General features: G+C 43.3%; 1 long non-coding RNA gene across 1 annotated transcript; it reads right to left on the reverse strand.

The window, feature by feature from the left end:
* Positions 1–319: 319 nt before the first annotated feature.
* On the reverse strand, positions 320–1,084 carry LOC309845587. Its single transcript, XR_014301357.1, has 2 exons — positions 949–1,084; positions 320–464 (listed from the first exon to the last, which is right to left on the reverse strand). It is a non-coding gene; the product is annotated as an uncharacterized lncRNA (long non-coding RNA).
* Between the last annotated feature and the right edge of the window lie 12,808 nt (positions 1,085–13,892).

A 13,892-nucleotide genomic window follows, 5' to 3' on the forward strand; every position in this document is an offset into this window, starting at 1 on the left:
ACTTCCAGTAATAACATTGCAACTATGTACGTCCTTAAAGCCTTTACCTTTTAGGTAAAAGGTAAGAATAACATCAGAATGCCTGTTAATATGTAATTTCCCTCTTAGAAGAAATGAACCTTTAATTTAATCCCGATGAGACAGAGTTCCTTTATGAAAGTATTGGTGGGATGTAAAATGAAAAAAAAATGAGCCCCACTTCGAAGCAACGGAGCAAAATGAGCCGGGATTTGGGGCAAGCTCGGCTTTCCAAGGTTTCTCACTTGGAGATGTCTTCAGTTGGGCTGAAGAGCAGAAAGTAAAAGCATCAAAGATCCTGTAGCATGTGAAATGCTGTGCTTGTTTATTTTTCTTTTACCTTATCATGGAGAATCTCAAATACACACAAAAGTAGAGAGGCTCGTGTAATGAACCACCGCTGCAAACATTTCTTTTCCATTTCTTTTCCGAGTAACGCCATCAACCTGATAGGGGAAGACACAAAGTGGCCAGTGTAAGAAGTACTTACAAGTTCGGTAGAACTTAAAAACATGGCAAGAACGTACTTCCCAGTGTGCCCAGCTTTACTCCTCCAGTGAATACCAGTATCATGCAAATGCCATTTGGTAACAACAAAACACTTTCTGAACTTCTAACAAGTGACATTTTGGGTAGGACTCACACTAATTTGATCAAGTTCAGGGTAGGCTCATAGGAAGAGAGAGATCTGGGCATCTGACCGCACCATCCACTGTCTAAGTCACGTGTAAATGGAGTCAATGGTAGGAGACAGCCTGGGAGGCGAGGGCAAGAAGAGCACCATCTCGAGTCCACAGGGGCCCTGGGAAAGCCGTCAGATGAGGGTCACGCTTGATTCATGGGCTTTAAAAATGCCAGTGACCTGCAGTACCCCAGGGCAGGTAGGGGTGCAACTGGAAACTGCACCCCACCCCCAAAATTCCCACTCACCTTTCAGGCTCCTAATTATGGCTGCTGCAGGTGAGTGCCGCAGGGAGTAAAGACTGCACATTCCTGTTTCAGAGGAATGCCGCTGTTTAATTTACCACATGGAAAGCCCTAAAACCCCCCAAGGCCTTCCAAAAATAGATCGGATTAGTCAGTAGTGACATTTACAGGGTTTTTTTTCTCCCCTCCCTCCCCCCACTTCTCAGGAATGACAAAAGATTTTTTTTTTTTTTCTTTCTTTCTGCTTAGTAAACTTATCTCCCTGGAGGATTTTCACCTTAAGAAAGAAAGACATGGTTAAATTCTGTGCTGGATTTACTGGATTTTATTGCAAAATTTTTTAAAAATCGAAACTGCTAGAGCCAATATGGGGAGGTGTTTCAATGATGTTGATAATGGAAAGGGCTGATACAGAAGCTATCCTTTGGAAGAACTTGGGGTGAATCAGTGAAGAGATGAGAGGAGCCGGTCCCCTGCAGTGGCAGAAGTCTGAAATTTCTCAGCTCTCCATTTGGATAATGACTGCTTTCTGCACAATAGGGACCAAGGAAATATTTGATAGATACTGCCAACTTCTTTTCTACACCATGGCAGGTGTCCAGGACTTACACCTGCTTCACAGACTAATGAAACATAACCATATGTGTCCCGCAACAAAGAGGTGCTAATTTCTTTCGAAAAAGAAGCCCAATGAGAGACAGAGTGCCAGTAACCAAGGTTGAAGGCTGGCTGCCCATTCATTGGTCCTTTAGTTCACTCATTCATTCACTCATTCCTTCCTTCATCCATTCATTTCTTCCTTCTTTCCAGCTGATGGACCTTTGGTCTTGTGAATACTCCTGGTAGAGTTACCTCCTACTCCTCCTCCAGGTCTCAGCCAGATCTCACTTACTTAGGGGAGCGTCCCCTGGCCTCTCACCTCCACGTAATAGGTGGATCATGTTCTTACTGAACTACTCTCTCTGGTATATAACAGACACTCAGTAAGTATTTGTTGAATGAATGAACAAGTTAATCCATTCATCCATGCATTCCTTCCTTTGTCTCTCCACTAAGCATGACTTTTCTAAGCCCCAGCTGTGTGAGGACCCTGGCCAGGTGGGCCAGGTGGGCCAGGTGGGCCAGGGTGGGAGGAGAGCAACCTTTCATACCTGAGAACAAAAACAAGTCATGACCTACTTTCTTGAAAACCAGAGAGATCTTAGAGTGAGATGGATATCAACCTGGTCTAGGGGTGGAGGTTTATGGAATTAACCAGAAGGGTCAGAGAGATAGGAAACAGTGGTAGCCAAGTTTATAGTTGTGCCAAGCCCATGTTGACTCTTAGAATCTGAAATATAATTTTCCTAGTAAGGAGGCTGTGGCCTCAAGAGATTAACTGCTTTGAAGTCACGGAACTGGTGAACCCGCTTCTCTGAGATTTTTTGAACTGATTAAAAGTCGTTGTGGATTGAACTGTAGGAATCTGCAGTATGTTTTGGTGCCTTGGATTTGAAGGGAGACAAGTTATTTCCAGAGAAGTGAAAGGACACAGAGTGTTGATCCTAGAGGAAACGTCTAGGGGAGAAAAGGAACAGTTCAGCATTTCAGGGCTTTTCTACCCTGAGGTGCTGGTGGCAGGTGGGACACCAGCAGCCCCATCAGGAGAGCATTCTGGGAGGGGGCTATTCCTTCAGCAGTTGATTCAATCACCACAGAGTTTTTATCAACAAGTAAACTTATGGTAGTGACTTGCTAGACACTTGTTCTTTGAATTCAGCCCTTTCATGTAACAGATCATCAGTTGTGTATTTCTGAAACTGGCAGAGTTTGGGTGGATACAAGGCACCTTCACTTACAGTGACTTGCATTCTCCTCTGACATTCCTGTGAAGACATTAAGACTGGAGACCTTTGGTTTGGCCAAGAGTCTCATGGCAGGTTAGTGAAGGAACAAGGGTTTGAGCCAGGTTTGAGCCAGGTCCCTGAGTCAGGGCCTATGCTCTGTAGTATGGGAGGTTATTGGAGGCAGAGCATGGCTGGGGTGATTCACGTGGAAGTGTTTCTCCCGCAAGGTGGAGAAAGAGAGCAAAGTGTGACAAGGGCTTTGAAAGCACTCAGATTTCGTTTTTTAAAAAAAGATTTATTTAGGGGCACCTGGGTGGCTCAGTGGATTAAGCTGCTGCCTTTGGCTCAGGTCATGATCCCAGGGTCCTGGGATGGAGTCCCACATCGGGCTCTCTGCTCAGCAGGGAGCCTGCTTCTTTCTCTCTCTCTTTCAGCCTGCCTATCTGCCTACTTGTGATCCCTGTCAAATAAATAAATAAAATCTTTAAAAAAAAAAAAGATTTATTTATTTGAGAGAGAGAGAGAAGACACATGAGTGGAGGGAGGGCTGGAGAGAGAGGGAAAGAGTGAGAGAGGGAGAAAAGCAGACTCCCCATTGAGAGGGGAGACCAATGCAGCGTGTGATCTCATAACTGAGATCACAACTTGATCTCACAACTGAGCTGAAATCGAGAGCAACACTTAACCGACTAAGCCACCCAGGTGCCCCTAAGATTTCATTTTTAATACTTAGAGGTGTGCTTTACTCACCGGGAGCTTTTCTTCTTACCAATTGCTATAGCAGAAGGTGACACAGGTGTGTAGCAACTTTTTTTTTTTTAAAGATTTTTATTTATTTATTTGACAGATAGAGATCACAGGTAGGCAGAGAGGCAGGCAGAGAGAGAGAGGAGGAAGCAAGCTCCCCGCAGAGCAGAGAGCCCGATGCAGGGCTCGATCCCAGGACCCTGGGATCATGACCTGAGCTGAAGGCAGAGGCTTTAACCCACTGAGCCACCCAGGCACCCCACAACTTTTAAGGATAATGATCGTTGGGGGCGCCTGGGTAGCTCAGATAGTTAAGCATCTGCCTTCAGCTCAGGTCATGATCTTTGGGTCTTGGAATCAAGCCCCACGTCTGCCTCCCAGTTCAGCGGGGAGTCTGCTTTGCCTTCTCCCTCTGCCTCTTCCCCTGCTTGTGTGCTGTCTCTCTCTCTCTAATGAATGAATAAAATCTTAAAAAAAAAAAAAAAAGGATAATGATTGTTAGCAACCAATTCTACAGCATTTATTATGTGGCAAACACCAAGTGCTTCGTACCTATGAGTCATTTAATCTCACAAGAAATCTGAGTTAAACTTATAGTCCTCAATTTACAGATGTGGGAACTGAGGCACAGAGCGAAAAAGTTAATTAAAGTCTCACAGTGAGTTTATTGTCTGAGATCTGTCTTGTTAATCACCACCTTTTTTTTTTAGAACTGACTTTTTACCTATAAGATAGTGAACCGGTTGAGTACACAGGAAAGACCTCAATATTGCATTCTCAAAAATATTCTTAAAACTCTGGGTTTCAAAAAATTACTTTTCTGGGTGTCTGGGTGGCTCAGTGGGTTAAGCCTCTGCCTTTGGCTCAGGTCATGATCTCAGGGTCCTGGAATTGAGGCCCTTATCACTCTCTGCTCAGTGGGGAGCCTGCTCCCCTGCACTGCACCCACCCCCGCCGCTGCCACCCTCTCTCTCTCTGCCTGCCTTTCTGCCTACTTGTGATGTCTGTCAAATAAATAAATAAAATCTTTTTAAAAAATTACTTTTCTTTCTAAAGTTTCTAGAAAATTATGCTTCTTGAATAGGTGATTCATATGCGTAGTACAACACTTACAACTACCAAAGAGTGTGTGAAAAAGTCAGTCTCCCTGCACCCTGCCCCCTGGCTGGCTGCTCTGTTCCCCTCTCCAGAGACATCTGCCCTTAACCATCTCTGGTACTGAAAATGATGTTTGGAGATTTACTTTCTCACTTGTGCTTAAAGGAGAAAGAAAGGCCCGTAGAAAGGCCCCCCAGCTCTGACCTCAGCTGGATCCTCCTGTCAGGATCAAGGCACATGTGGGCTGTCTGGCAAACTTGCTAGGGCAGCCAGCCAGAAGTCAGAGGGCTGCAGAGTGAGGAACTGTGTGGGAGAGAGGAGTGCCTAAGGGAGAAGGAGCTTGGCCACACATCAAAGCTTTTAGGCTTTGCTGGGGGGCGGGAGAGGGAGATTCTGAAGAAGTGATTTCCTCTAATCCCATGGCAGACCCCCGTGGAGTCATTTCCGAGTTCTTTGATTTGGAGAGAGAGCCCAATGGGCTGAGGTAGACCTCTCAAGGGCTGTCTCTTCTAATGTTCTGGAAGACATTGAACCCTGCTTGCCCTCAAGCAGACATGATAAGGGGAGAGCCGCCTTCCTCAGCTCACCCGAGGTCCCTGGACAGTGTTGGCACCTCCGAGTTTCCTGGGAGTGGTGATGGAGAGCCGTGAGGCAACAGAGCTTTGAGGGAGGTGGCCACACAGTGGGAGGCTGAGGGAGTGCTTCCTTCGTAGGCCAACCTCTCCAGAGAACTCCAGAACAAAAGAGAAACAAAATGGGCAGTCTTGACTCACAAACTGGTAGCAGCATATAAAAAACACATTTGGGATAAAAATGTTTGCTGATTCTCTGCACGGGACATTCTCTTGTTGTCTTGATTCTTTGTTCTGGCTGCTCTCTTTGCCTAGATTGGCCTTTGTTCTTCTCTTTTCTGGTCCAGTTCCTGCTTATCTTTTAAAACATAGGCAGCTCCTTTCTTACACCCCTACACTTCCCCCAGCCCCTGGCCCTTGTATTTGTCTACCACCTGATTTGTATTATCATCATCTGCTAATGGGTCATTCTAAGACCGTACACTTCTGTTTAGGAGTGGTTTTGATCACTTTAGTAGTTCCAGTACATGGCTTTCAATACATACGTGGAGAAGTGTGGAGTTCCTGCAGGATATTCTGCACTACACCCAAGGTACCTAAGGCATGTTTGCCAAAGATCTGTCAGTAATAATTGGGCTATCTAATGATCTACTTTTTGCTAGCTTGGCAGACTAGAAAAACTGCCTTTTGGTAGAGAATGGGGCTAAAACTCTAGGTGATTTTGCTTTCAGTGAGCATATCTGGAACAGACTGCCCTGGAAAATGAGCTTCATTAACACGTCAGCATAATCATTTAATTATCTTAGATACCCATCAAAGTATTGGCTATATTACTCAAGTTTGGGTCGTTGAAGGAAAATACAAGCAATTGGGAAATCTCATCCTGTTTCTGTGAAGGAAATGTTCTGTAAGACCATGTTGAGGTAGCCTGAAGAAAGATACCATATAATTGTTGTTTTTCCCCCTCACTGTCTTTTTCTTTTCCCCCAGTATCTTTCTCCATTCCAGACATGGTGCTTTAAATAACTGGACTTGGGTCAGATTGGAATATAGAATAGAAGCCATTGTTGGGGAGGAGATAAGGCAATGCCTAATTGTGTCTGAGTGACAGAGGGGAAATAGACCATAGACCATATCTGGTACACTTTGGGGATGTAACCCTTTCTGTCTCTTCAGAAGATAGTCAGGGAAATAGAAAAAAAAAAAAAAGTCTGAATTCTCTGAGTAGCTTCTGCTTTGTATAGTTTCAACCAAATGAACTAAATTTGTACTTGGAGATGGCAAATCTGCAGGTTAATGGTGCAAACTGAAGGTTTTACACTGTGTAAAAATGGTAATTTTCCCCTTTGGAAGTCAAGGAGCCAGGAAGGGGAGGGGTGGGTGGGGAAATCAATGTGTAGGTCAAAAATTTGAATTTTAAGCACAATTTTCTTAGTCATCACTTTCATTTCTGTCTTCTAGGGAAATCTGACACAGCTAGAAAGCAATGGAAAACACTAAGGGTTGCATCAGATGTTGAAGAGGAACTGATCATACCATGGAGATAAAAATGATCTCTCTAAGGAGAATTTTTTAAATCTGGTTATTTAAAGGTAGCAGCCTTTTCGAGGAAAACTAACAAGGGTTCCAGAGGCCACCTTACCCTTGCCAGCAATGTTGGCCTCATGTTAGAATGAGGAATGGAACTATCTTGATGCTATTCCTCTTCCATTCAGCTTAGATTTGCAAGAGTGGGCTGCAAATAAATTTTCATGGGTTTTCCCTGTAAAGAGCGTCCTAGATTCACTCTGTGGAAAAATGTCTACAATAGATTTAATATGGTTATGATTTTGCCTTAATCCTCTTAGGTAAATCATTTCCTTTTATTCTTCTTAACTGTGTGTCTAATTTTAGCTTACAGCATTACTGGCACCATATATGACCCAGGGACGAGTTAGAAAGGAAGTAAAACATGTGGTCTCTGAGGGCCCATGGGGGAGAAACAACACAATAATGATAATTAACACTTGTACAACACTTGAAAATGTATAATCACTTCCCATTACTTTACCTCATTGATTCTCTCCACAAACATCTTGTGTGGGTTTTACAGTCTCCATTTTACCAATGAGGACAGCGAAGCTCAAAGTAAGAGGGACTTGCCCAGGATCACATTCCAGTAAAGGAAAGAGTCTTAGAAATAGTATTCTGACTCTAAAACTGTAACAGATTCCATTGAAAACTGGCAATTTTAGTCCAATATCTGTATAAGTGCATGCTGATAAGACTTCATGAATGTGGTGGAATGGGGTTCCCCCAGGATACTATCTTGGGAAAGGGTGCAGTGCACATGGATGATTAAAGGAATCAAAGGAGATCCAGCTATGGGGAGAAAAGTGGAAAATGTCATAGGAGGAAAACGAGGGCAGGAATGAGCTGAACCTGTTGATCGGGGGAAGGAGACAGACCTTCCTAGGCAGAAGAACTGTGGTTGGGAATAATGAGACAAGTCTAGGAGAGACTGGAGATGTAAATATAAGGGTAAGGGAACTAGAACTCCTGGAATATTCTTTAAGTTGCTTCAGGGAGCCCTCAAGAGAAGTTGCTGTGAGCACTTGTAAGAGGATGTTCTGCTCTGGTGCCTCAATAAGTAGAAAAGGGGGTTGCCAAGTGAGTTATATATAGAAGTTGTGCAAGGGAAGTTCTTATGCAAAATGACTAAACATGCTTCATTGCCCTGCCTGGTTACTTATAAATGTTGTGTATGTGCAGAAGTTGATGGTGGTCTGGGCATTGTCTATGAGATTTCTCAGAGAGTAAAATGAGAATAAAGTTGTCTAAGAGACAAAGAGCCTCTAGGTTACTTGCAGCTCTTGACAATCTGCTTCTCTGCTCCAGTGGAGGCAGTTTTAGCCACATTCCCATCAAGCATTTCCTACATCTTGCACTGACATCTTAGGACATGGGGGAGACTGGGGGGCAGAGCCTTACTCAAAGGAGGAACTGACAGCTTGGGGGTGGGGAGGGAAGAGAGACCTGATGTAGATTTGAATGGTCTCTATAGTTACGTAATTTTTCTAGCCACAAATTGCGTATTAAACCACTGAATTCATAAGACAAAAAGACTACTGTGCATTTGGGCTGGGGGACGGAGACAAAAGGGGTCAGCCAGACACTCTGGCAGTGCCCAGAGGACAGATTTTCAATGTCAACCTGTGTCCTATATCCAACCATTCTTAAATTGTTCAGGATTTGCCCTTTTCCAAGTGTACAACTTCCTGAATAAATGACAATAGATCCCTTTAGGGAGGGATTGAGCTGATTATTAGTATATATACTTAACATGGTATGATAGGGCATTCCCTTCTGAGGACTTTGCTTCTCTTTCAGTCAATAGGTTCCAAGTCAAATACTGGCTCAGATCCAGAAATTGGATTAGGGACATGACTTTTCATTGGATTATAAGTAGTCTCTTGATCACCCATTTTTTTATTTCTTTTGTTTGTATAGATTGAACATTACCCTATCGGCTTGCTCTAGAAATTCTGTCTTCTATTAACCATCTCCATGGATTAGGGCAATTGTGACTACCTTTCTTTTAGTGGTTCAGTGTGGCTACCTGGCTGCTCTTCAGGATGCTGCCATTACCATTGTTATCAGTGAGTCCGATTCTGTAATGATATCTGCTACCAACAGGCTGGCCCTACCGAGGATGTTCACTATTGAAACTTCTCATTGATGTTAGTGCTCCTCTACTAGGGCATTCCTTGTCACTTTGGTTAAAAGAACGTCTTCTGGGGCTCCCACAAAACAAAGTTTTCTGTTGCGTTTTCTCAACTTTTTTAGTGTATCCACTTCGGCATGCCTCCTACCCAGAGCCCTTCAGCCCCTTCTTCCACTGTTTGCCACGGCAGTTCTGACATTTCTACTTCACTGCTTTTGCTAAATATCCAAGATCCATTCTAGATAATGCTTTAGCACTGTTTCCTGAGGTATTAAATCCTCTTCACAGAGTATCACAATTCCTATTAGCATATGCTAGCTAGATCCTATAGTTTATTTGGGAGGGGTGTGTGTGTGTGTGTAGATATGATAGATAGATAGATTTTTTTTTTCTTAAAGGACTCAGTACTTCCTCAATTGGGTCATGTTGTGATTTAACTCTAGTTCTTGGTCTGATGACCAATATGGGATGTGGGAGTAGATCCTAAGGTCCTGTATTAGTTATCCATGCTGTGTAACAAATTACCTCAAAATCTAACAGCTTAAAACAACAAAATTTATTATTTCACAATTTCTGTGGTTGAAGAATTTGGGTACAGCTTAACTCTGTGTTTCTGGTTCAAGGTCACTCATGAGATTACAGTCAAGATGTTGCTCAGGGTTATAATCATTTGAAGTCTTGTCTGGAACATCTGCTTGCAAGATGGCTCATAACATGGCCTTTGGCAGGACGTCTTAGTGGCTTGCTGGAAATTGGTTTCAGTTCCTTGCCTTGTGGATCTTTCCATAATGCTGCTTGAGTATCCTTACTACATAGTAGCTGGCTTCCTCTGGAGTGGGTGAGTACTCCCTCCCACCCCCCCCCCCAAAAAAAACCCAGGAGGGAAGCCACATGTCTTTTATGAGCTAGCCTCAGTAGTTATACTTGGGAACTTCTGCAATATTTTGTTGGATAAAAAAGTTCCATTCAGAGCAAAAGTAAACATGGGACCACTGGGCCATCTTTGGGTCTATCTACCACAGAGCAATGTGTTATTTTGCAAGAAGAAGTTCCACATCATCTTTAGGCAAGGTTTGAATGCTAGCCTTTGGCAGAAGGAGTGAACCAATTTGGCAGACCCAAAGTGTCTAGGGGAATCTTGGGATTTGAGGTTTTTGAGTGCATCAAATGAGATGTTCCTATCCCAAGTCTCTAGGGTTCACCCTTTCCTAATCAGGGACCAGGTTCTGACGTGGAATACCTTCTAGGTTGACAATTCTACCTCCTTTGGGGCTCTGCTATTATAATTAAGTCCTGAGTCTGATACTCAGTTTTCTCTGCCTTCTGGCTACAGGATATGAGAGTTGTTTGTTTGTTTGTTTGTTTGTTTTAATATGCTTCTAAGGAAGCCTTCTGGTATTAACATCTAACTTTAATTAGTAATTAATCACACTCAGTCTTTCATTGTTTTTCTCCAATGCATCTCTTCTCCCTGCAATAGACATCCAATTCCATACTCCTTAAATTATTATCTACCCCATCTCCTGAATGCTTGACACATTATAGTGCATACTCTATCACTGTGTCCTACCCTACTTCATCCTATAAAAGTTTCTAAATTTCACTACTAAAGTATATCAGGGTCTAACAGTGCTTCATCTTATCACTGTGGACAAAGTCCTTGTTGTGGCCTATTTTAATGTCTGCTTTTCCAGACATCTATACCAATATTGCCATAGAGGTTCACTAAGAAATAAGCTCTCAGATTTGTATGCTAAAAGGTGATTAGGAAGTGCTTTTGTGAATGAAGGAAATAAGATGGGACAGAAAGAGAAGCTGAACTGCAGTACAGTTACAAAAAAGGCCTTAGTCAATCGCATGGGCTACTCTGGATATGGGATGACCCTTGCAGAGTTTACCTGAGCTGATACCTCTGCATTTAGCAGTCATTGGGTAGGGACTGCTTCCTGGAAAGGATGAGAATTCAGACAAAGCAACTGTCTTCAGCTGAGGGTAATTCCCCCAGGAAGACGTCAGCCTAGAACTCTGAGCTACCCAGAGTCCCAGCGTCTGGGGGAATGGGTGCCTTAATTCTAAATGGAGTGGTCTGGGTGGCACAACACAGCATCAGGCCTGAAATTAGAGGTAGGCATGTAAGGACCCTAGACACAAAATTTAAGGAGGCACTCACTCTTAAGTGTCAAACTGCATGTGCACCATCCTGAGAGTGAATGCCTCCTTAAATTCTGTGCCTTGCTTGCCTCACCCTAGTGCTGTCCCTGCACAGCATTCCCAATTGTGTGTAATGCACTTAGCCCAGAGCCTGGCATATGGTGAGCGCTTAGAAATTGTTATTAAGTTGTCATTATTGCTTTTATTATTATCTCATAGTTCAGCACTTACTGGGGTGTCCATATAACTTGAACAGGACAAGTGACTGAGTGAAGCGACTTTCTAATCCTGGTTCTATGTTTGTTTGATAAGAAAGGTGTCATCTGGGTGCCTGGGTGGCTCAATGGGTTAAGCCGCTGCCTTCGGCTCAGGTCGTGATCTCAGGGTCCTGGGATCGAGTCCCGCATCAGGCTCTCCGCTCAGCAGGGAGCCTGCTTCCTCCTCTCTCTCTGCCTGCCTCTCTGCCTACTTGTAATCTCTCTCTGTCAAATAAATAAATAAAATCTTTAAAAAAAAAAAAAAGAAAGGTGTCATCTTTTTTTTTTTAAAGATTTTTATTTTTATTTGTCAGAGAGAGAGAGAGGTAAGCAGAGGGAGAAGCAGACCTTCCTCTGAGCAAAGAGCCCAATGTGTGGCTTGATTCCAGGACCCTGGGATCATGACTCAAGTGAAGGGCAGCTACTTAACTGACTGAGCTACCCAGGTGTCTTCTTTTTAAACCAGAAATGCCTTTTTAGAAGTTGGAGCTTCTGACGTTGAATATGTAGACATGATTGGTTATTTACCCATTGCTCTTGCTAATAGAACTCCAAAATTTGGGGTATCAGATACTCAGATGTATCAGGGGAAACTGAAACTCCTGGTCAGTCCTGGGAGTGAATTCTAATTGGCCTAAGCCAATCATGGTGATCCCATTCCTTTTGCCTGTGATTAACTTAACCCTATGTGCCTGATATGATTCTGGCCAATGAGATAAGGGAAAGTCTGCAGCAGGCTTCTGGGAAATATTTTCCTCCTTGATGAAAAGAAACTCTCTTGAGGAACTATCCTGGGGATGTTGCCAAAACTTGACTCCTAAGATGCAAATATCTTAGACTCATGAGAGAGCAACCATCTTGGGATCATGAGGGTAGCCAGCTAACAGGTTTTATGAGTAAGGGTTTTCCAGAGAAATAGATGAATAGGATATAAATATAGGAAACAAGGAATGCTGAGAGCCTGAAAATGTTTCAGCACTCTCAGTCAGGAAGAAATGGTGAAATTCTCCCTCTGCCTCTTTGTTTTATTCAGGCCCTCAATATTTTGGTTGACGCACACCCACAATGGGAAGGGCAAACTACTTTCCTTAGTTCATTGATTCAAATGCTTATTTTATCAAGAAATACCCTTACAGGGCGCCTGGGTGGCTCAGTGGTTAAGCCGCTGCCTTTGGCTCAGGTCATGATCTCAGGGTCCTGGGATCGAGTCCCGCATCGGGCTCTCTGCTTGGCAGGGAGCCTGCTTCCTCCTCTCTCTCTCTGCCTGCCTCTCTACCTACTTGTGATTTCTCTCTGTCAAATAAATAAATAAAATCTTTAAAAAAAAAAAAAAAAAAGAAATACCCTTACAGACAAACCCAAAAATGACGTTTAACCAAATATCCAGCCACCCCGTGATCCAGTCAGGTTGACACATAAAACCAACCAGCACAAGTCCCCCCAGTCTATCAAGTTGGCACCCACATGCATCTCCTTAAATTCTACTTAATATCCACATGAAGACAACAACAAGGTCATAATTCTGTGTAGTATGATATAACTATCCTGCATACAACTGAAAATGCACTAACCTCTTCTCCAGAAGAGGAGGAGAAGTCCTTGAATGGTGTTTACTCTTTTTGAAATCCTAAACCAAACTACTATGATGTAAAATTAGCAATATTTAAATACTGCTATAAAGCCAAGATATCTTATTTTATGTAAGAGAATAAGAAAGGACAGAAAACAAAGATACATACATACAGAAAAATATATTCATGGCAATAATGGAGGAAGCACTCATGACAATTACAGTCTTTGTTTCTGTAACTGGTCATGTGGTCATAGCTGGTATTTATAACTACCTTCTTTCTCTATCCATTCTGCATTCCCTTTACCTTCAGCAAGCACCTCAGCTGACCACGGTTTTTTGTTTTTTGGTTTTTTTTTTAAAGATTTTATTTATTTGACAGAGAAAGCACGAGATAGCGCAAGCAGGCACAGCAGCAGAGGGAGAGGGAGAAGTAGGCTCCCGGCTGAGCAGGGAGCCTGATGCGGAGCTCCAATCCCAGGACCCTGGGATCATGACCTGAGCTGAAGGCAGTCACCTAACCAAGTGAGCCACCCACGAGCTCCTGACCACAGTTCTTTACCTAGTGAGGTGACCCAAACCTTTATTCCTAAAAGTCTGGGCCATTAGTAGTTCTGGCTGGATTGGGTTGTTGTAGCTTTTCATTGACGTTAATCACTGGACGAGGTAACACTAAGAGATGCCCTACGGGATCTCCTGTATTCTGGATCTACTTTCCCTGATTTCCGTGAGGGAATGGCAGTCCAGTTTCTCCAGCCAAAACAGTAACTCCTTATCTACCTGTTGATTTCAAGGCATGGGAAGTCCAAATCGGCTGGATGGCACTTCTAGATCAATGAAATCATTGCTGTCTCTCTTGTTGGAAGTGTCCTCTTTGTGGAACGAAGATCCCTAGGCTGGTAGAACATAGCGTTGTAGGAACAGAAAGCAAAAATTTTGCTAGTGGGTCACCAGGGGTAATAGTAAGTAGCGCTGTTCTTATTTCCACACCTTCATTCCTGGATCCATGAACCCTGGCTATGT

The sequence above is a fragment of the Mustela nivalis genome (genome assembly GCF_964662115.1).
Source record: "Mustela nivalis genome assembly, chromosome: 12".
NCBI lineage: Eukaryota > Metazoa > Chordata > Mammalia > Carnivora > Mustelidae > Mustela > Mustela nivalis.